The sequence below is a fragment of the Plecotus auritus genome, assembly GCF_963455305.1.
Source record: "Plecotus auritus genome assembly, chromosome: 2".
NCBI classification, from domain to species: Eukaryota; Metazoa; Chordata; class Mammalia; order Chiroptera; family Vespertilionidae; genus Plecotus; species Plecotus auritus.
Window position 1 is genome coordinate 149,127,254 of NC_137771.1, and position 24,433 is coordinate 149,151,686.

At 37.4% G+C, this 24,433-nt stretch overlaps 1 pseudogene across 1 annotated transcript; it reads right to left on the reverse strand.

Annotated features, from left to right (window-relative positions):
- Positions 1-6,731: 6,731 nt before the first annotated feature.
- On the reverse strand, positions 6,732-23,388 carry LOC308241229 (pyridoxal kinase-like; annotated as a pseudogene). The gene is made up of 2 exons: positions 23,342-23,388; positions 6,732-7,777 (listed from the first exon to the last, which is right to left on the reverse strand). The product of its transcript is annotated as a pyridoxal kinase-like (transcript).
- Positions 23,389-24,433: the final 1,045 nt, after the last annotated feature.

The following is a 24,433-nucleotide window of genomic DNA, read 5'->3' on the forward strand; positions in this document are numbered from 1 at the left end:
CCCTCCTGTCTGACAACTGTAATTTTGTCTCATGCATTCATGCCTCTATTTCTATTTTGTTCATCAGTTTATTTTGTTCATTAGATTCCACATATAAGTGAGATCATATGGTATTTATCTTTCTCTGACTAGCTTATTTCACTAAGCATAATAATCTCCAGGTCCATCCATGCTGTTATAAAAGGTAAGATTTCCTTTTTTTTTTTTTTTTTTTTTTTACAGCTGTGTATTACTGCATTGTGTAAATGCATCACAGCTTTTTTTATCCACTCTTCTACAGATTGGCATTTGGGCTGTTTCCAGATCTTGGCTATTATAATTAACCCTGCTATGAACATAGGGGTGCGTATATTCTTTTGAATTGGTGTTTTCGGATTCTTAGGATATATTACTAGAATTGGAACTACACTGTCAAAAGCAGTCCCTTTATTACTTTTTTGAGAAAACTCCATATTGTTTTCTCAAAATAATATAAATACTCACAATACCAGTCTGCATTACTCCCAATGGCACACTAGGGTTCCCTTTTCTTTGCAACCTCACCAACATTTGTTCATTGATTTATTGATGATAGCCATTCTGGCAGATTTCATAGTAATAGCTCATTGTGGTTTTAATTTCTATTTCTCTGATGATTAGTGACATTGAGCATCTTTTCATATGTCTGTTGGCCACCTGTATGTCCTCTTTGGAGAAGTATCTATTCATGTCCTTTATCCATTTTTAAATTGGATTGTTCATCTTCCTGGTGTTGAGTTATATACATTTTTTTATGTATTTTAGATTAACCCCTTATCAGATGTGTCATTGGTAAATATGTTCTCCCATACAGTGGGTTCCCTTTGCATTTTGAGGATGGTTTCTTTTTCTGTGCAGAAGCTTTTTTGTTTGATGTAGTCCCATTTGTTTATTTTTTCCCCTTTGTTTCCCTTGCCTTAGGTGACATAGCAAAAATATTGCTATGAGAGATGTTTGAGGCGTTACTGCCTATGTTTTCTTCAGGGACTTTTAGGTTTTGTGGTTTACATTTAAGTGTTTTGTCCATTGTAAGCTTATTCTTGTGTATGGTGTAAGTTGGTGGTCTAGTTTCATTTTTTGCATGTACCTGTCCAATTTTCCCAACACCATTTATTGAAGAGACTGTTTTGACTCCATTGTATGTTCCTGCCTCCTTTGTCAAATATTAATTGATCATATAGCCATGGTTGATTTCTGGGTTCTCTGTTCTGGTCCATTGATCTATATGTCTGTTCTTGTGCCAGTACCAGGCTGTTTTGATTACAATACCCTTGTAGTAAAGTTAGATACCAGGTATTGTGACACTTCCAACTTCATTTTTTTTTTCTCAAGATTGCTAATGCTATTAGGGCTCCTTTTTGGTTTCATATTTGTTTTCTTAGTTTCTCTTTCTGATAAGTTCATTATTGGTGTTTAGAAATGCCTCTGATATCTGGATTTTAACTTTGCATCCTGCTACTTTGCCAAATTCATTTATTAGATCTAATACTTTTCTGGTGGAAACTTTAGGGTTTTCTATGTATAATATCATGTCATCTATGAATAGTGACAGGTTTACTTCCTCCTTTTCAATTTGGATGCCTTTTGTTTCTTCTTGTTTGATTGCTGTGGTTAGGTCTTCTAGGACTATGTTGAATAATAGTGGTGAAGGTGGACATTTCTGTCTTGTTCCTGATCTTAAGATAAATGCTTATAGTTTTTGCCTATTGAGTATGATGTTGGTTGTAGGGTTGTCATATATGGCTTATATTACATTGATGTATGTTCCCTCTATTCCCACTTTATTGAGAGGTTTTATCATAAATGGGTGCTAAATTTTATCAAATGCTTTTTCTGCATATATTGATATGGTCATGTGGTTTTATCCTTCATTTCGTTTATATCACATGCAAATAGAAATGAACACATTTATTGATTTGTGAGTATTGTACCAATCTTGCATCCCCAGAATTAATCCTACTCAATCATGGTGTTTGATCTTTCTAATATATTTCTAGCTCTGATTTGCTAATATTTTTGTTGAGAATTTTAGCATGTATGTTCTTCAGGGACATTGGCCTATAATTTCCTTTCTTTGCAGTGTCTTTACTCAGTTTTGGAATTAGGATAATCTTGGCCTTATAAAATTAGTTTGGGAGCTTTTTACTTCTTCAATTTTGTAGAATAGATTGAGAGGGATAAGCATTAGTTCTTCTTTGAATATTTGGAATAATTCACCTGTGAAGCCATCTAGTACAGGACTTTTGTTTTCTGGGAGTTTTTTTTATTACTGCCTCAGTTTCATTAGTTGTATTTCCTAATTTTGTTTTTGAAGATTGTTTGTTTCTAGAAATTAATCCATTTCATCCAGATTGTCCCAGATTGGAGTTTTTTGGTAATATTTCCTTGCAAGACTTTGTATTTCTTTAGTGCTGGTTGTTATTTCTCCTTTTTCATTTCTGATTTTATTTACTTGAACACGCTTTTTTTCTTGGTGAGTCTGGCTAAAGGTTTTTAGAAGAACCAAGTTCTTGGTTACATTGATCTTTTTTTTATTATTATTCTATTTTGTTTATTTTGGTTCTGATCTATATTATTTCCTACCTTTTACTCATTTGGGGATTTGTTTCCCTGTCCTCAGTTCCTTTAAGTGTAAAATTAGATAGTTTATTTGAAATTTTTCCTGTTTCCTAAGGAAGGCCTATAATACTATGAATTTCCCTCTTAGGACTGCTTGCCCTGTGTCCCATAGATTTTGAGTTGTTGTGTTCTCATTTTCATTTGTTTCAAGGTACTTTTTTTTTTTTTTTTAATATATTTTATTGATATTTTACAGAGAGGAAGGGAGAGGGATAGAGAGTTAGAAACATCGATGAGAGAGAAACATCGATCAGCTGCCTCCTGCACACCTCCCACTGGGGATGTGCCCGCAACCAAGGTACACGCCCCCGACCGGAATCGAACCCGGGACCCTTCAGTCCGCAGGCCGACGCTCTATCCACTGAGCCAAACCGGTTTCGGCTTCAAGGTACTTTTAGATTTATTCCTTGATTTCATTGTTAACCCATTCATTGTTTAGTAACATGTTATGTAACCTCCATGACCTGGTGTGTTTTTCAGTTTTTTTTTCTCGTGGTTGATTTCTAGTTTCATAGCATTATGCTCAGAGAAGATGTTTGATATGATTTCAATCTTCTTAAATTTATTGAGAATTGTATGTGTCCTAACATGTAGTCTATCCTAGAAAATGTTCCATGTGTATTTGAATAAAATGAATATTCTGCTGCTTTGGGGTGAAATAGTCTGAAGATATCAATTTAATATATTTTGTCTATTCTGTCATTTAAGACTACTGTTTCTTCGCTGATTTTCTGTTTGGAAGATCTATCCATTGATGTCAATGGGGTGTTAAAATCTCCTACTATGAGCGTATTACTGTCAAAATCTTCCTTTATGTCTATCATGATTTGCTTTACATATTTATGTTCTCCTATGTTGGGTGCATAAATGTTTACAAGGGTTATATCCTCTTGTTGGAGTACTCCCTTTTCATTATGTAGTGTTCTTCTTTTTTGTTACTATAATCCCTGTTTTAAAGTCTATTTTGTTAGATATAAGTATTGCTACTCCAGCTTTTTCTTTTTTCATTTCTATTTGCATGAAATATCTTTTTCCATCTCTTTACTTTTAATCTTTGTGTATCTTTCATTCTGAGGTGGGTCTCTTGTAGACAGCATATGTATGGGTCTTGTTTTCTTATCTGTTCAGATACTTTATGTCTTTTGATTAGAGCATTTAAGGCATTTACATTTAAATTAATTATTGATGGGTTTATATTTATTGACATAGTATCTTTTTCACTCTGTTTCTTGGTATTTTTTTATTTTCTTTTTCTTCTTCTTAAAGTAGGCCTTTTAACATTTCTTATAATACTGGTTAGTGGTAACAAATTCCTTTAGCTTTTCATTTTCTGAGAAACTCTTGATTTCTCCTTTAATTTTTAATGACAGCCTTGCTGGGTAAAGTAGTTTTGGTTGTAGATCCTTGCTTTTCATCACTTTGCATATTTCATGCCAATCCCTTCTGGCCTGAAATGTTTTTATTGCAAGATCAACTGACAGGCTTATGAGAGTTCCCTTGAAGGGAATTAACTGCTTTTCTCTTGCTGCCTTTAAGATTCTCTCTTTGTCTTTAACCTTAGCCATTTTAATTATGATGTGTTTTGGTGTGGAACTCTTCTGGTTCATCTTGTTTGGGACTCTGTGCTTCCTGGCCTTGTGTGTCTTTTTACTTTACCAGCTTAGGAAAGTTTTTAGCTATTGTTCTTCAAACATGTTTTCTATCCCTTGCTCACTTTTTTCTTCTTCTGATACCCCTATGATGCAGATGTTGTCATACTTCAAAAAAATTGCCCCAAAGTTCCCTTAAATTGTCTGCATTCTTTTTTTTTTTTTTTTTTTTTTTGCTGCTCTGATTGTTTTTTCTACCTTGTCTTCTAAATTGCTGATTTGATCCTCTACTTCATCCAACCTACTTTTTATTCCTTCCAGTGTATTATTTTTATTTTCTAGTGTATTCTTGATGTCAGATATGGTATTCTTAATTTCCAACTGGTTCTCTTTCATGGTTTCTATGTCCTTTTTAATGCTGTTGTATTTCTCACTACATTTTTTTAGCATCATTATAACCATTACTTAGAACTCTATATAGGATAAATTGCTTGCCTCCATTTTATTTAGCCTCTTTCCTGGAGATTCCTCCTGTTCTTTCATTTGGGCCTGCTTCTTTATCCCCCTATTTTGGATGTCTCTTTGTGTTTGTTTTTATGTATTAGGTAGATCTTTCTGACTCCTAGTCTTCATGGGGTAGCCTGATGCAGTTGGTCTCCTATGGGAGCCAGTGGTGCAGTCTTCTTGATCTCCTGAGCTGTATTCTCCAGGAATGTCCCTTGTGTGGGTTTTGTGGGCCCTCATGTTATAACTGGGATTTGGTTGCTGTTGGCCAATTCATGTGTGGGATTGCTCCTCAGGCTCTGTGACTCTGAGGTTCAACCTAAACAATGGTGTGTGAGCTGCTGTGCAGGGGCTGACAGAAAAAAAAAATAGGAAAAGAAAGAAGAAAAGAAGAAGCCCTGGCCAGTGTGACTCAGTTTGTTGGATCATCGTCACGTATACCAAAAGGTGGTGGGTTCAATTTCTATTCAGGACACATATTCAGGTTGTGGGTTTGATTCCTGGTTTGGGTGTGTGCAGGAGGCAATTGATCTATGTTTCTCTCTTATATCATTGTTTTTCTCTTTCTCTCTCTCTCCCTCTCTCTAAAAATCAATTAAAAAAAATTAAAAAACAAACAAACAACTAGACTAAGACAAAAGGGATAAAAAGTGAACAAGAAAAATATAGAATAAGAGAAGAAAAAAGAATAAAAGAAGTAAAAAAGGGAAAAAAAGAAAAAAATAGAAAATAATAAAAAAAGTATATAAAAGAAAAATAAATTGCCTCAGCAGAGTTTAGTGCCTGCTGTAGTCTCCCTTTGGATATGCTGTTTGTGAAGTTTGTTAGACCCTGCTCTGATGTAGTTTGTATCTGACAGATTAGTGTGTTGTTTCTGGGCCTCTTGGAAGCCAATGTCAGATGCTGTTTGTGTCTGGCCCTTGGCAACCTGTTTGAAGCTACAAGTTATCTATAGTTTGTGTCTGCCTCTGCTCCGCTTGGCTGCACTTGGGAAGGGCCAAGATGAACTCCAAGGCTGGCTTTTACCAGCACCAGGCCTGGGGGTCAGATCAGCAAACATCCCAAGGCAACCCAGGTTCTACCTCCACCTGCCTCCCCCTGGTGGTTGCCTATTCAACTCAATCACTGAAAATGCTCAGTCACTGAAAGAGCCTCTGGCAAATTGTGTAGATGGGGCTAGTAGATCTGTGAGGAGAAGGTGCCATTCTGATTTCAGGGAAGGTGGTCCTCTGCCTTAGAGCCACAGCTGAGTCTGTCCTGGATTTTGCCCTGACCTCAGCAGGGTGGAACCCTTAGTAGTCAGGCCTGTGTGGCCTCCAGAGCTGCTGGAAGCTGGGAGGGTGTTTCTGTCAGATCGCCTGTTAGGGCAGTGGTTCTCAACCTTTCTAATGCCACAACCCTTTAATACAGTTCCTCATGTTGTGGTGACCCCCAACCATAAAATTATTTTCGTTGCTACTTCATAACTGTAATTTTGCTACTGTTATGAATCATAATGTAAATATCTGTGTTTTCTGATGGTCTTAGGCAACCCTGCTAGCGGTTCTCACATGTGAGTTCTTCTGCTGTGGCAAGGGTGACCACCCCTTTTCCTCCATTAACAAAGGGCGTAGCCAGTGTGTTTAATAATGTATTAATTATAAAGATCAAGACAGTATATTCCATTGGTTAGATGTTCTATCATATCAAATCATCAAGCAGTATATTCCATTGGTCAGTTTTAATGATCAGAAAGTCTTTTTAAACAGGTTTCCTTATAAATGCAACCCATTGACTTCGTTGTGTGTGTGTGTGTGTGTGTGTGTGTGTGTGTGTGTGTGTGTGTGTGTGTTTTGCAATCACTTTATTATTTTTAAAAAGCATGACTGGCACATTTTCACAATTAAGACCAGTGGATGCGGGACACTCACAAAAGAAAAAAAAATCGTTTCGGTCACAGCTGTAAGGCAGACATTACATTTTTTTTCACAGGGATGACGACGGAGACACCAACACGCTGCGCTACAGCACACGCCCCCACAGCACTGCTGCCTGGATGACAATCTCCAGGTTCTCGATGTCCCTTTTGCTGGACTATCCTCAGCTCCAGTTGGGCCGGGCTGGGCTTCCACCCTTCTCCAGCCTGGGCTTTCGCACACTTGATGGTCCGCTGCAGAATGTGGTGCATGGCTGACACGGTCTTCTCACAGGCCACCTTGAGATTATTGGGGTGCCTGTGTGTTCACACCAGGAGCATGGCGGCAAACAAGTCCCTGGTGCCCACAAAGACGGCACCCACCTTGCGAATGTCCATGCAGATGCGCTCTATCGCCACGGAGCCACAGGGTGCCGGATCCTCTGGCTCCCCAGCACAGTGAGGTAGTCACCGCCCTGCGGGGAAGGGAGGTCGGAGCTGGTGATGGCCACGGTGTCTGGGCCCATCGAGTGCAGCACGTCCATCCCCACTAAGGCTTCTTCCTGGCTGTGGATCTTTCTGCCAGTCAGTAACTCAGCCTCGAACTGGTTGGGAGTTATAATGTCTGCAACCTGCACAACCTTTTCTTTGTAAACAGAAAGGAGGTCCTCTGGAACGTGCATGGAGCCTTCGCCTTCCCACTTGTCACCCATCACCAGGTCGCACAGGTACACCAGCCGGGAGTTCGGCTGCTTCAGCTCCGCACGATGTCCGCCGCCATGGCCAGGAAGGACTTGTCCCTCGTGTACCCATGAGCACGTAGTCATATTTATTCACGTTGTTCAGCTTCAGACCTTCGTACACCTCCTGGAGCTCGTCTGTGTTCAGCATCTGACCCTTCCAGTGTGCGTATCCTGTGTGGGTTGAAACGTGGACAGAATTCACAGCCTCAATCTCAAACTCCCAAAACTGCAGTGGGAATGTGGTCGCCCGGTTTCCCACGTAGCCTCGGACAATGTGGCTCTTGATGGAGAGCGCCCAGCATTCCTCCTTAATGCCAGCCTGCAGGGTTGGCGCTGGGCCGTGCGCTTCGGCTTCTCTCCCTGCTCGAGGGGCTCGGGCTCCCCTCTGGTTCGGGCTCTCAACCTGTTGGCTTTAAGAAGCCCCAGAGATGAAGTTCAACCCCGTTTTCATAAGACAGCCTTTCAGATATATAAGGAGACCTGTCATATCCTCTAAGTCTATTCTTTAGTCTAATTATCTTTTACTTCTTTAAATAGGCTGTAGTGCATATACATTTATTTTATTATACTAAATTCTGGACATTACATTTATTTTCAACTTAATCTCATTGGTTAAATTAATTGGTTAAATTTAATCTCTTTGGTTCATTGCTCTGGCCAAGAATATATTTTTTAAAAAGTTATTCATTCATCAGTGTTTTTAGTTTATGGATCTCATGAACAAAACACTTATAGTTGAATGGGGCATTGTTATTTGTTAGGATTTATTCTTGTATTGGGTGGAAAGTTTTACTAAATGATGTTTGAGATAACCCGTTCAGCAAATTTCATCGAGTATTGCCAGGGTAAAGCAATTTGGTGAAATATAAAGGAATTAGAGGCCCACTGCATGAAATTCATGCACTCGGGGTGGGGGTCCCTCAGCCCGGCATGCACATTCCTCAGGGAATGTCCCTTAGCCCAGGGCCTAAGCCGTCAGTCAGACATCCTTAGCGCTGCCTCAAAGTTGGGAAAGACTGGGCCATGCCACTGTGCTCGCCAGCCATGAGCCCGGCTTCTGGCTGAGTGGTGCTCCCCCTGTGGGAGCACACTGACTACCAGGGGGCAGCTCCTGCATTGAATGTCTGCCCCCTGGTGGTCTGTGCACTCCATAGCGATCAGTCGTTTTGCCATTCAGTCAATTTGCATATTAGCCTTTTATTATATAGGATAGCCTTAGCTTTTAAGTAGCAGTTTTGATATACTGGGATACTGTGCTTTGTCTATTTGTCAGGCTGATCGTGGGACCAAACTAATCTGTGATCAGTAATGTACACAAGAGGATGCTTTCCATTGCCAAAACCCAAGAGAGTTGAACTCTGTTAGTTGGTTTATTCTTACATTACTCAAAATGTGAGGGGAAGTAGGAAGCATATTTGTTTATTCTAGAGAATTCCATCTCTGAGACACATTTTCAAGATGCTCAAAAGTCAAGATTGGACTAAGGCATAAGGATAACTAGGCCATCAATGGTATGATACTTACTTGAATATGTTTTTCATATTAATCTGCTCCTGGTATTGAATGATCTATTATTTATGACTAGAGGCCTGGTGCATGGATTTGTGCACTGGTGGGGTCCCTCAGCCTGGCCTGTGGGGATCAGGCTGAAACCGGCTCTCCGACATCCCCCAAGGGGTCCTGGATTGCGAGAGGGCACAGGCCAGGCCGAGGGACCCCACTTGTGCACAATAGGGGCCAGGGAGGGACTATGGGAGGGCTCCAGGGCATGTCATGCCCATCTCGCTCAGTCCCGATCCGATGGACCCCAGCAGCAAGCTAACCTACTGGTCGGAGCATCTGCCCCCTAGTTATCAGTGCACATTATAGCAACTGGTAGAACGGCCTAATGATCAGACACTTAGCATATTAGGTTTTTATTATATAGGATTTATTCCTTTATGCTCAGCACTGCCCACTCTCAGTAACCTCTTTTGAATTCAGCTCTACCCCCAGCAAATCTCTCAGTTTGAATTAATTAATAAGTTTGTTTTTCTTGTTTGTTTAGCAATTTCATTTTCTTTTTATTTTTCAATTACTATTGACATTCAACATTATTTCATATAAGGTTCAGGTGTACAGCATTGTGGTTAGACATTTACATAATTTTCAAAGTGTAGTACCCATATGGCAACATTCACAGTTATTACAATATTATTGACCATTTTACATATGCTGTAGTTCATATCCCTGTGACTATTTGTAACTACAGACTTTTACTTCTTAATCCCCTTGCCTTTTTCAACCAGCCTCCAACCACCCCTCTCATCTGGAAAACATCAGTTTGTTCTTGGTACCTATGAGTCTATTTCTGTTTTGTTCGTTCATTTATTTTCTTTAGATTCCACATATAAATGAAATCATATGCTATTTATCTTTCTCTCTTTGACATTTCACTTAGCACAATACCCTCTAGGTACAAATGGTAAAAATTTTATTCTTTTTTTTATGGCTGAGTAATATTCCATTGTATATATGTACCACATCTTCTTTACCCAATTGTCCTTTGGTGAGCACTTAGGTTGCTTCATATCTTGTCTATTGTAAACAATGCTGGTTCCATGTGCACTTGAAAAGAATGTATGTTTTACTACTTTGAGGTGAAAAGCTCTAAAATATCAATTAAATCCACTGGATCTAATGTGTCCTTTAGGCCACTGTTTCCTTGTTGATTTTCTGTCTGGAAGATCTACCTATTGGTTACAATGGGGTGTTAAAGTTCCTGACTATGACTATATTACTGTTGATCTCTCCTTTATGTTTGTCAGTATCTGCTTTATATATTTAGGTGCTCCTATGTTGGGTGCATAAATGTTTACAAAGGTTGTATATCCTCTTGTTGGATTGATCCCTTTATTATTATAAAATATTCTTCTTTGTCTCATATTTTAGCCTTTGTTTCAAAGTCTATTTTGTCTGGTATAAATATTGCTACCCCAGCTTTTTGTTTGTTTGTTTCCATTTACATGAAATATCTTTTCCATCCCTTTACCTTCAGTCTGTGTATGTCTTTTGATCTAAAGTAGGTCAGTTGCAGACAGTCAGTATGAATTAATTTAATAAGGCAAATTTATTATATAAAGCTTTAGAAATAGGTTGCATAAGATGATTGAGAAAGGTCTTGGACAGAAACCCTTAAAAGAAGGCGCTGAAGAAAGGAGCTGGAAATTCCTATCATCAACCTATTTTATATGCTTGCCCACTACATGCCCTGTCCAAGATAGTTTGGACTGTGAACTCCTTATCCTAGGAGTCCATTGAACTTGGCAACTAGAGATAATTGCTTATAATAGCTAAGTAAAGTTTTGAAAGCACAGAAATATAAAATGGCATTTTGAATATAAATAACATTTAAAGATAAAAAGCCCTAAAAGTCGGCATTTGGGTCAGTTTTAAAACATACACATACATAAATCCCTGAAGAAATAAAATGTACTGCAACTGAGTTATGGCAAAAACACTACATAATTTAGACACCAAATATCTACCCTTCTTAAATTTTCTGGCTAGTTTAGGAAAAACATAAGCACATAATCCACATTACTCAGATAATCCTATTATCATGAATTTGGCCATTTACTCAGGAGATATAAGTAACATCTGGTTTATTTTATTTTATTTTTATGTTTTAATATATTTTTTATTGATTTCAGAGAGGAAGGGAGAGGGAGAGAGAGATAACAAACATCAATGATGAGAGAGAATCATTGATTGGCTGCCTCCTGCATGCCCCCTACTGGGGATCGAGCCCACAGCCCAGGTATATGCCCTTGACTGGAATCGAACTGGCGACCCTTCAGTCCGCAGGTTGATGCTCTATCCACTGAGCCAAGAAGGCTAGAGCACATCTGGTTTATTTTAGAAATAATAATTTTATAAGTGATCTAGTTTTTAAATGCAGCCAACTTACCTGACTTCTCAGGAATGTAATGAAGAAGTATTACATAAATATTTGGTAGACTTTATGAAGACTTGTAGAGTCCTAAAGAAGGGTGACATAACAAGTGGCAGTCCATCATTTTGTTTGCCCTCTTTCCTCTCCTCTCTTTACTTTCCGCTTTGGACTGCCTGAACCTCCCCTGGAGCTCTCAGTTGCACAGAGCCACTTCTGTCTTTCTACAGTTTTGTCACCACCCAATGCCAGGTACCATGAGCCTTATCTCATGTTCCATGTGGGCGTATAGGAGCATTTCCCCCCTAAAAGCAACTCTTTCTGTAAGAGGAAGTCTTATACAACTATGATATGAAAACTAAAAAACACAAAACAAAACTCTATTTTAGTGCTGATATGATAAAACTTTGGCATCAGCAGGAAATAACAAATTATTTCACATTTAATTCATGACCCTCTCCATCCACTAAAAGAAATAATTAAACTTTTAGGTTTTATTTTTTAGCTTTACTTCAGTGAATTTATTACGCATACTTTTAACTCAAGTTTTTATTCAATCTGTTACAAGAATTTGAGCAACATGCTCAGTTTGAATATTTGTTATATCAGTGGCATTAAATAACGAGTTTCATGAGAAAAAAGTTATAGATTAAATCATGAAAAAGCCAATATATTCTTTTAAATATATCTTTATTGTTGAAAGTATTACAGATGTCCCCTTTTAATATATTTTTTTTATTGTAAAAACCTTACATCATGAGATCTACCCTCTTAATAAATTTCTAACTGTCCAGTACAGTAATCATTAACTACTAGAGGCCCAGTGTATGGATTCTTGCACTGGTGGGGTCCCTCAGACTGGCCTGTGGGGATTGGGCTGAAACTAGCTCTCCAACATCCCCCGAGGAGTCCCGGATTATGAGAGGGTGAAGGCCAGGCCAAGGGACCCCAACAGTGCATGATCCGGGCCTTGGAGGGACTACAGGAGGGCTCCAGGGTGTGTCCAGCCCATCTTGCCCAGTCCTGATTGGCCGGACCCCAGCAGCAAGCTAAACTACCAGTTGGAGTGTCTGCCCTCTGGTGGTCACTGCGTGTCATAGTGACTGGTCTAATGGTCAGAGAGACAATTAGCACATAAGGCTTTTATATAGATATAGATAAGCACATCATTGTATAGCAGATCTCAAGAACTTTTCATCTTATGCATCTGACACTTTAAACCCATTGAACAGTAATATCTCACACTCCCTTCCTCCCAGGCCCTGTCAACCATCATTCTGCTTTCTGCTTCTATGAGTTTAATTGCTTTAGATACCTCACATAAATCATGCAGTATTTGTCCTTCTGTGACTGACTTTTTTTACTTACCATCATAATGCTCTCAACGTTTATCTATGTTGTCCCATATGACATGATTTCCTTCTTCTTTATGGCTGAATAATATTCTATTGTCTGTATATATAAGATTTTCTTTATTCATTAATTTTTCAGTGGACATTTAGGTTACTTCCATATGTTGGCTATTGTGAATAATGCTGCAATGAACATGGGAGTACAGAAACATCTTTGAGATCCTGATTTCAATTCTTTTTTTTCCAATTCTAGATATATACCCAGAATTGTGAACTGAATTGTATGGTAGTTCAATTTTTAATTTTTTGAGGAACCTCCATATTGTTTTCATATTGGGTGCACCATTTTACATTCCCACTAACAGTGCACAAGGATTCCAGTTTTCCATATCCTCATTGTCAACATGTTGTATTTTGTCTTTTTGATGATAGCCATCCTTTTGTGATAGCTCCTTGTGTTTTTTCAAAATTACAGTTTACATTCAATATTATTTTGTATTAGTTTCAGGAGTAAAGCATAGTGGTCATATAATCATATACTTCACAAAGTGGTCCCCTCGATATTTCCCCTATCCACCTGGCACTATACATAGTTATTACAATGTTATTGACTATATTCCCTATGCTCTATTTTATATCCCTGTGACTATTTTGTAACTTCCAACTTGCATTTCTTAATTCCTTCAACTTTTTACCTCATTGTGGTTTTTATTTGCATTTCCTGATGAATAGTGATGTTGAGCATCTTTTCATACACCTGTTGGCCACTTGTTATATCTTCTTTTTGAAAAATGTCTATTCAAGTCCTTTGCTCACTTTAAAATTGGGTCATTATTATTATTTTTGCTATTGAGTGGTAGGAGTTTCTTATATATTTTGGATATTACTCTTTTTAAAAAATATATTTTATTGATTTTTTACAGAGAGGAATGGAGAGGGATACTTAGAAACATCGATGAGAGAGAAACATAGATCATCTGCTTTCTGCACACCTCTTACTGGGGATGTGCCCACAACCAAGGTACATGCCCTTGACTGGAATCGAACCTGGGACCCTTCAGTCCACAGGCCGACGCTCTATCCACTGAGCCAAACCAGCTAGGGCTTGGATATTACTCTTAATCAGATATGTGATTATAAATATTTTCTCTCATTCTGTAGGCTGCATTATCAACTGCTCATTATTTCCTTTGCTGTGCTGAAGCCTTTTATTTTTAGGTAGTCTCACTTATCTATTTTTGCTTTTGCTGCCTGAGCTTTTGGTAGTGTTATGTTCAAGAAACCATTGACAAGACCAATGTAATAAAGCTTTTCCCTTATCAAATATTTATATATTTTATTTTTATTTTCTTGTACAATCACAACAGTAGATATATATATATATATATATATATATATATATATATATATGTATATATCTGTTTAAACATATAACTGAGATAATAGAAGTAGATTGTGCTATATGCTAGAAGGTAGCTAGGCAAATTAGTATGGACAATAGACATTGTTACCCTATTCCTGAATCTTACCTTATCCTTGACCTCTACACATCATTGACATCCACCAGCTTGTATCAGGGCTGCCTATGAGCATGGTGCCCCCTAGAATGGGCAGTGCATTGCCTGTACCACTTTGAAAGGTTCCCTCAAATGGAGCAAGTGTGAAATTATTGCTATTTCCCACCTTTGGGTCAACTGTTGATAATTGTTGGTGTTATTGTTAAAATGATTAAAAAGCTAATTCAAAAGGAGAAAAAGGGGACATGAGGTAATTGTAAGGATGGAGTGAGGCTTAGGAATTATATCTCTCTTTACAAAAGTATACTTAAGTCTTTATTTTACAGTAAATGTTTTTCTGGACCACTTAAATTACTACCTCTGTATCCCTGTCAACAAAGGGATCTAAGTTTAGAGCCTCTATTTAAGTATCACCCACTCATTTACTTAAAAAAATATATATTTTTATTGATTTCAGAGAGAAAGGGAGAGTGAGAGAGAGATAGAAACATTAATGATGAGAGAGAATCATTGATCGAATGCCTCCTGCATAACCCACACTGGGGATCGAGGCCTCAACCCAGACATGTGCCCTGACTGAGAATCAAACCATGACCTTCTGGTTCATAGGTCAACAATCAACCACTGAACCATGCCAGTTGGGCCCACCTACTCACTTCATAACCTCCTGTGGTCTGACTTCTTTCCTACCCAAAGACACTAAATACCTCTTACCAAATGCTTTGTAGTATTTCCCTCTGAAGACAACACTTTCTGGAAAGCACCTGCTCCTAGGTTCCAAAGCTCTCTTTAAGTGAACAACAACACATCTTTATTGAGTGCTTATTATGTGTAAGGTACTTCCTGGGACATTGAAATCAACATAATATCTGAGAGGTGATTGCATAAACTGAAGGTGTAACTCTGACAAATAAAGATTGAAATAATTGCCATGAAGAAAAAAATAATGTTCTTCTAGAGTACCACTGTCAAACAGAAATATAATGCAAACCATTATATTTTTATTTTTATAATGGTATACATTATATTTATTTTTATATATAGTTGGCATATAATCTTATATTGGTTATATTAGTTTCAGGTATACAATATAGTGATTTGACATTTTTATACCTTACAATATGATCATCTCACTAATTCTAGCAATCATCTGTCACCATGTACATTTATCACAATATTACTATCTTCCTCTCCCCATTTCACCCATCTCTCCACACCCTCCGTTCTGCTAACCATCCCTTTGATCTTCGTTTCTATGAGTCTGTTTCTGTTTAGTTTGTTTTGTTTTGTTCTAGATTCCACATATAAGTGAAACCATACAGAATTTATTTTTCTCTGCCTTACTTATTTCACTTAGTATAATTTTAAACCTTCTAGTACATTAAAAAAGTGAAAGGAAACACAATTAATTTTAATGTGTTTTATTAACCTCAATATACCGAAAATATTATCATTTCAACATTTATTTTATTTTATTTTATATATTTTTATTAAGGTATTATATGTGTACATATCTTACCATTGCCCCCCCCACCCCACTCCCATACATGCCCTCACCCCCCAATGTTTTGCTCTATTGGTTACTCTTATATGTATCATATAAGTCCTTCGGTTGATCTCTTATTTCCCCCACCTCTCCCTAACCTTCCCGCTGTAATTTGACAGTCTGTTTGATGCTTTACTGCCTCTGTATCTATCTTTTTGTTCATCATTTTATAATGTTTTTTATTATCCACAAATGAGTGAGATCATGTGGTATTTTTCTTTCATTGACTGGCTTATTTCACTTAGCATAATGTTCTCTAATTCCATCCAGGTGCCTACAAATGGTAGTAATTCCTTCTTTTTTATGGCAGCATAGTATTCCATTGTGTAGATGTACCATAGTTTTCTGATCCAGTCATCTGCTGACGGGAACCTAGGATGTTTCCAAATCTTAGCTATTGTAAATTGTGCTGCTATGAACATAGGGGTGCATATAGCCTTTCTGATTGGTGTTTCTAGTTTCTTAGGATATATTCCTAGGAGTGGGATTACTGGGTCAAATGGGAGTTCCATTTTCAGTTTTTTGAGGAAACTCCATACTGTTCTCCACAGTGGCTGCACCAGTCTGCATTCCCACCAGCAGTGCACGAGGGTTCCTTTTTCTCCACATCCTCGCCAACACTTGTCGTTTGTTGATTTGTTGATGATGGCCATTCTGACAGGTGTGAGATGGTATCGCATTGGAGTTTTGATTTGCATCACTCGGATAATTAGTGACTTTGAGCATGTTTTCATATGTCTCTTGGCCTTCCTTCTGTCTTCTTTCGAAAAGATTCTATTTAGGTCCGTTGCCCATTTTTTTATTGGATCATTTATCTTCCTTTTATTAAGTTGTATAAGCTGCCTGTAGATGTTGGAGATTAAACATTTATCAGTGATAACATTTGCAAATATATTCTCCCATACAGTGGGGTTTCTTGTTGTTTTGTTGATGTTTTCTTTTGCTGTGCAAAAGCTTTTTATTTTGATGTAGTCCCATTTGTTTATTTTCTCTTTGGCTTCCATTGCCCTAGGGGCAGTATCAGTGAAGAAGTTCTTTCGGCATATGTCTGAGATTTTGCTGCCTGTGGATTTTTCTAATATTTTTATCGTTTCCTGTCACATGTTTAAGTCCTGTATCCATTTTGAGTTTATTTTTGTGTATGCTGTAAGTTGGTGATCTAGTTTCATTTTTTTGCATGTATCTGTTCAATTTTCCCAACACCATTTATTGAAGAGACTGTCTTGACTCCTTATATGTTCATGCCTCCTTTGTCAAATATTAATTGCATATAGTGGTTTGGGTCAATATCTGGATTCTCTATTCTATTCCATTGGTCTATATGTCTGTTCTTGTGCCAGTACCAGGCTGTTTTGAGAACAGTGGCTTTGTAATACAGCTTGAAATCTGGTATTGAGATCCCACCTACTTTGTTCTTCTTTCTCAGGATTGCTGTGGCTATTTGGGGTCTTTTTTTATTCCAGATGAATTTTTGGAGAGTTCTTTCTAGGTCTGTGAAATATGCCATTGGTATTTTAATGGGGAGTGCATTGAATCTATAGATTGCTTTGGGTAGTATGGACATTTTAATGATGTTGAGTCTCCCAATCCATGAACGTGGTATGTTCTTTCATCTGTTAACGTCTTCCTCTATCTCTTTTTTCAGTGTCTTGTAGTTTTACGCATATAGGTCTTTTACCTCCTTAATTAAGTTTATTCCTAGGTATCTTAATTTTTTTGGTGCGATGGTAAATGGGATTGCTTTTTTAGTCTCTCTTTCTGTAAGTTCACTATTGGTGTATAGAAATGCCATAGATTTCTTGTCATTAATTTTGTATCCTGCTACATTGCCGAATTCATTTATTAAGTCTGTTAGTTTTTTGATGGAGTCTTTCGGGTTTTTTATGTACAATATCATGTCATCTGCAAATAAGGACAGCTTTATTTCTTCTTTTCCAATTTGGATGCCTTTTATTTCTTCTTCTTGTCTAATTGCAATGGCTAATACTTCCAGTACTATGTCAAACAGGAGTGGTGAGAGTGGGCATCCTTGTCTTGTTCCTGTTCTTAGGGGAAATGGTTTTAGTTTTTGCCCATTGAGTATGATGTTAGCTGTGGGTTTATCATATATAGCTTTTATTATGTTGAGGTATGATCCTTCTATTCCCACCTTGTTGAGAGTTTTTATCAAGAAAGGGTGTTGGATTTTGTCAAATGCTTTTTCTGCATCAATTGATATGACTATGTGATTTTTATCTCTCAATTTGTTTATGTGATGTATCACGTTAATTGATTTGTGGATATTGTACCATCCTTGCATTCCTGGGATAAATCCTACTTGGTCATGGTGTATGATCTTTCTGATATACTGCTGGATCTAATTTGCTAAAATTTTGTTTAGGATTTTGGCATCTACGTTCATGAGGGATATTGGCCTGTAATTCTCTTTCATTGTGTTGTCTTTATCTGGTTTTAGTATTAGGGTGATGCTGGCTTCATAGAAGGAGCTTGGAAGTGCTCCTTTCTCTTGAATTTTTTGGAATAATCTAAAGAGGATAGGTTTTAGTTCTTCCTTGAATGATTGGTAAAACTCTCCTGTTAAGCCATCTGGCCCCGGGCTTTTGTTTGCTGGAAGCTTTTTGATAACTGCTTCAATTTCTTCCATAGATACTGGCATATTGAGCTGTTTAGATTCTTCCTGATTGAGTTTTGGAAGGTTATATTTTTCTAGGAATATGTCCATTTCCTCCAGTTGTCCTGTTTGTTAGAATAGAGTTGTTCATAGTATTTTTTAACAATCCTTTGTATTTTGGCAGGATCTGTTGTTATTTCACCCCTTTCATTTCTGATTTTGTTTATTTGGGTCCTCTCTCTTTGCTTCTTGGTGAGCCTGGCTAGAGGTTCATCAATCTTGTTTATCCTTTCAAAGAACCAACTCTTGGTTTTGTTGATCTTTTGTATTGTTTCTTTGGTCTCTATGTCGTTTATCTCTGCTCTGATCTTTATTATTTCCTTCCTTCTGCTTACACTGGGCTTTTCTTGTTGCTCTTTTTCTAACTCTTTGAGTTGTAGGGTTAGGTAATTTATTACCATTGTTTCTTGTTTTTTTGCAGTATGCTTGTAGAGCTATGTACTTTCCTCTCAAGACTGCTTTTGCTGTGTCCCATAGATTTTGGATTGTTGTGTTTTCAGTGTCATTTGTTGCCATGATGTTTTTTATTTATTTCTTGATCTCTCTGGTAGCCCAGTCATTGTTTAATAGCATGCTGTTTAGTCTCCATGTGTTTGATTTCTTTGGATTGTTTTTATTGTAGTTGATTTCCAGTTTTATGCCACTGTGATCTGAGAAGATGCTTGATATGATTTCTATCTTCTTGAATTTGAAGAGACTTTGCCTATGTCCCAAAATATGGTCTATCTTTGAAAATGACCCATGGGCACTTGAGAAGAATGTATATTCTGTGGCTTTGGGGTGAAATGTTCTGAAGATGTCAATTAATTCCATCTGGTCTAGTGAGTCATTTAGGATTGATGTTTCTTTGCTGATTTTTTGTTTAGAGGATTTGTCCAATGGTGATAGTGGGGTATTAAAGTCTCCTACTGTGATTGTATTGCTGTCAGTCTCTCCCTTGATATCCTCCAGGAGTTTTTTTATGTATTTGGGTGCTCTTGTATTGGGTGCATATATGTTTACCAGAGTTATTTCTTCTGTTGGATTTCTCCTTTTAGTATTATGAAGTGGCCTTCCTTATCTCTTGTTATGTCCTTCAGTTTGAGATCTAATTTGTCAGATACAAGTATTGCTACCCCAGCTTTTTTTTCAGTTCCATTCTCCTGGAAGACCTTTTTCCATCCTTCACCCTCATTCTGTGTGCATCTTTTTTTCTGAGGTGGGTTTCTTGTAGACAGCAGATATATGGGTCTTGTTTTCTTATCCAATCCATTACCCTATGTCTTTTGATTGGGGCATTTAATCCGTTTACATTTAAAGTTATTATTGATAGGTACTTGTTTGTCACCATTTTTATTCTTTACCCCTGTGTTCCTTCTTCGCTTCCTATTTCTTTTTTTTACAGCAAACCCTTTAGCATTTCTTGCATTGCTGGTTTGGTGGCAATAAATTCCCTTAGTCCTTTTTTGTCTGTGAAGCTCCTGATTTCACCTTCAATTTTGATTGATAGCCTTGCTGGGTACAGTATTCTTGGATTCAGACCCTTCCTTTGCATGACTTTGTATATTTCATTCCATTCCCTTCTGGCCTGATGAGTTTCTATTGAGAAATCAGTTGCTAGTCTGATGGGGGTTCCTTTGTATGTAACTTTCTGTCTCTCTCTGGCCGCTTTTAAGATTCTTACTTTGTTGTTGGTGTTTGCCAATTTAATTATAATGTGCCTTAGCGTTGGTCTTTTGGGGTTCATTTTGCTTGGAACTCTGTGAGCTTCTTGGATTTGTGTGGGTTTTTTCTTCCCTATATCAGGGAAGTTTTCTGTCATTATTTCTTCAAACAGATTTTCTATTCCTTGCTCAGTTTCCTTTCCTTCTGGAACCCCTATTATGCTGATGTTGTTTTGTTTCATGTTGTCCCAAAGTTCCCTTAGGCTCTCCTCCTGCTTTTTAATTTTTTTTTCCAGAAGCTGCTCTACTTGGGTATTTTTTCCCATCTTGTCTTCTAGCTCACTGATGCGTTCCTCTGCTTCTTCTAGTCTACTCTTGATGCTTTCTATTGTGTTTTTTACAGCAGCGATGTCATTTTTCATTTCTTCTTGGTTCTTCATTTCCTCTTGGTTCTTACTCATATTGTCAAATTTGTCTTCCATTCTTTTCAGCCACCTTATGACCATTTCTCTGAATTCTTTTTCTGGAAGGTTGCTTGCCTCCATTTCGTTTACTTCCTTTTCTGGTGATGCCTGCTTTTCTTTTATATGCAGGCTGTTTCTTTGTCTCCCCATGGTCTCTCTTCTCCAGATGTCTGGTTATGTAGTTCTTTCTCTCCTTATTTCAGGTAAAATCTGACCTTTCCATGGTGGAGTGTAGAGCTCCTCTGAATCCGCGTATTTACGCCAACTGGGGACCAGTGTTCTGGGGCTCGCAGCTGATCTGTGGGTGCTGCAGTTGTGGATTTTCAGACTTCCGATAAGCTCCACTTTCCCTTCAAGATGGCACAGATTCCGTGTCTGAGCCCGCAGCTCCGGGAGGGGACCCAGTTGCAGTGGGGACTGCCCGGTCAGGGGAACCCCGTCTAGCAGTCCCCCACCTTCTTCTGGAGTTTAGCTGTCCCTTAACTTGCCAACAAACACTCCTCATGCAACCCTCAGCTGTTCTATCTTTCTTCTCCGGGACAAGGCTCATAACATGTCTGTCTATGCCACCGCCATTTTTCCCCCCCTCATTTCAACATTTAAGCAATAAAATTTTATAAATGAGGTGTTTACATCCTTTTTAAAAATTTTATCTTTATTGTTGAAAGTGTTACTGATGTCCCCTTTGTTTGTTTGTTTGTTTTTTTCTCATCTTTGAAACCTGGTGTGAATTTTACACTTAAAATCCATCTCAATTTGAACTAGTCACATTTCAAATAGTTAATAGTACATGTTATCTGGTAGCTGCCATATTGAATAGTGCCAATTGAGGGAGTAGAAATAGAACAAATACAAGAGAGACTTTTTTTGGCTAAGGAATAGAATGATTTTTACTCACAATTAAGAATTATGACTTTCCAGTAATGCAACAAAATTCCTTTCTGAGGAAGCTCTAAGTGGAACTTAAGCTCAAACTAAGAATATATTCGTTAACTTTTAACATCCTTCAATTAATTACCTTTTTAAAAAATCCTTATGCAAGGATATGATTATTTGTTTTAGGAACAAAGGAAAAGGGGGGAGATAGAGAGAGAGAGAGAGAGAGAGAGAGAGAGAGAGAGAGAGAGAGAGAGAGATATGAGAAATATTAACCATTTGCTCCTTGTATGCACCATGACTGGTGATGGAATCCACAACCTGGGTATGTGCCCTGCAACCTTTTGTTGTATAGGATGACACTTCAACCAACTGAGCCACCTGGCCGGGGCTTAATTATCCTAAAACAACAATAACACAAAAGTAATTCATTTTAGGGCAACAATTTAAACAATGCAGGTTGTATGAAGAAATGTTTAGTAATTTCCTTTCTTGAAATCCCAGTATAAGTTAACACATGTTAAGAATCCTTCCACACCTTCTTCTATATTCATATAAGAATATACAATAAAATTGCACAACACACACACATACACACACAGTGTTTTTAATTTAAAAAATGAGATCATGAAATATAAGATATTCCATAGTTTACTTACTAATATATTATTGACATCTTTCTAGATCAATATTTGTGTATCTTACTTTGATTTTAAAGTAGTTGTATAATCTTCCATATAAATTATATACCATAATTTAAGCATTCATCTACTGACAGAGGTTATATTGGGAGTCTCATAACACATCCTTTCAGGCCACCTCGGATTTTAACCACACTTGAAGTGGGCAGTTCCAGGTAATTTCAGACTCAGCTGAAGCTGAAAGCATGTTTTTTTTAAGCATGTGACTTGAGTCTTTTCGCTCTTTTGGTCTGGAACTTCTCTAATGTGCTCCCACCACCCGACCTCCAGAGGACAATTCTGTGTTATGCAAGTGGCAGAATTAAGGGCCTGTTCACCCCAGGGGTGATCAAATATCACTCTTATTTTGACTTGTCATTATTCCTGTCTTACTCTCCCTGATTCCCTCACCCCAGTCTCTGGAATCATTTCTCAAATTAGGTGCAGGTTCATAAGTTCTTCTTAGATGACAAACAGACAGATGATTTGTACTCTTAAGAAACAGTGCTGCTTGAAAATGATTTTTTTTAAAATTATATATCCATCAATGCTTTTTCAAATTCCTGAATGTTAGATTCCCCAAACTAAATATGTTGTCACATTACATTTCCAACAGACTATAGCAAATCACAGGCCTATCAGCAGTACACAGGAAGCTCATTTATACACATGCTAACCATCAGGGGTGTTATTGTCCTATAATTTTTGCAACTCTGATTTGAACAAAATGGTGTGTCACATGGTGTAATTTTTCTTTCAGTGGCATCAGGAAGGTGCACATCTTTTCATATTATTAGAGATTTATTTACTTCAATCCATGCAGTAAAAATAAATTACAGATAATTTAAAGATGTAAGTGAAGAAATACAGTGCAAATACTCGAAAGTAATTTAGGAGAAAGTTTGTTTAATAAGGTGTACTGGGAGACATACTTAAGCATAAGGAATGAAATTAACCATAAATAAAGATGGACAGATTTGACTGCATTAAAAATGTTTTTAAATTTTTGGTTGAACAAATGATACTGAGAATTTTAATTAAAAATGCAATTGTCAAAAGACAAATAATGAATTGGCAGAAAGATTCATAAGACATTTAACAGATGCTGTGAATTTATATGAGAAAGTTGAATTATTTTATAGAAAAACAGGTAAAATATAAAAACAGAGAGAAAAGGCATGGTTTCTTTTTGCTATTAGCAGCATAATTCTACATGTTATTTTTAAGTGAACACAAACAGGCCCATGAAACCAGAACTAATCTTTTCAAGAGAATTTGTTTAGACAGAGCTTACTTTGACTTAGGAAATACAGGTCCACTGCTCTGGAATTTGAAGGCCATGTCTATGTAATACGATGGAAGCTAGAAATGATCTAGTACAGTTTGTCTCCCTAGACCTGAGAATAATTTTCTTGTATTATCTGCACTGCCATTCATCCAGATAAATTCACTTGGCCTGGCCTGCATCACTCAGCTGCTTGCTCCCAATATGTTGAATAAGCAATTTCTAAACCTTATAAATCTAATTTATTGTGTGTATAATACCCACAGTACCAGTTACCAGGAAGAGCCCACCAGCTACCTCCAGTCAGTACAATTTATTCTGATATCTTAAAAGCATAAAAAATCTCATTTTCATGGCACATAAACTAGGTATGTTGCAGTGCAAGTCATGCTAGGTGGGTTAACATTTGTATTTCTTCTCTATTCAATGCTCTATGGTAAAATTAGAGTATTTCTTTATTTTTGTTTGTAATGACTGAAATATGAATTATGTTCTACTCTGAAGTGTTGTATAGAGCCATAATTCTGTTCACATGTAATAAAATGTTTGTCTGTATTTGGTCTTTTGACATGACTTTAGTGGAGGAAGATCTTATGGGATGTCAGATCCATGAGCTGCCAGAGGTTATGTTGACATAGTCTTTCTAGATTCAATCTAAGTTTCAGATTTTATTTATTTATGTATTTTATTTATATTTTTAAAAATTCCATGTTTTTATTGATTTTATTTTATTTTTATTTTTTAAATCTTTATTGTTCAGATTATTACAGTAGTTCCTCTTTATTCCCCCCATAGCTCCCCTCCACCCAGTTCCCACCCCACCCCATGTCCTTACACCCCCCCCCCCCAATTTTCCTCATCCATAGGTGTATGATTTTTGTCAAGTCTCTTCTCACACCCCCACACCTCTTTCCCCGCAAGGACTGTCAGTCCACTCCCTTTCTATGCCCCTGATTCTATTATATTCACCAGATTATTCTGTTCATCAGATTTTTTATTCCCTTGATTTTTAGATTCACTTGTTGATAGATATGTATTTGTTGTTCATAATTATTATCTTTATTTTTTTCTTCTTCTCCCTCTTCTTAAAGAATACCTTTC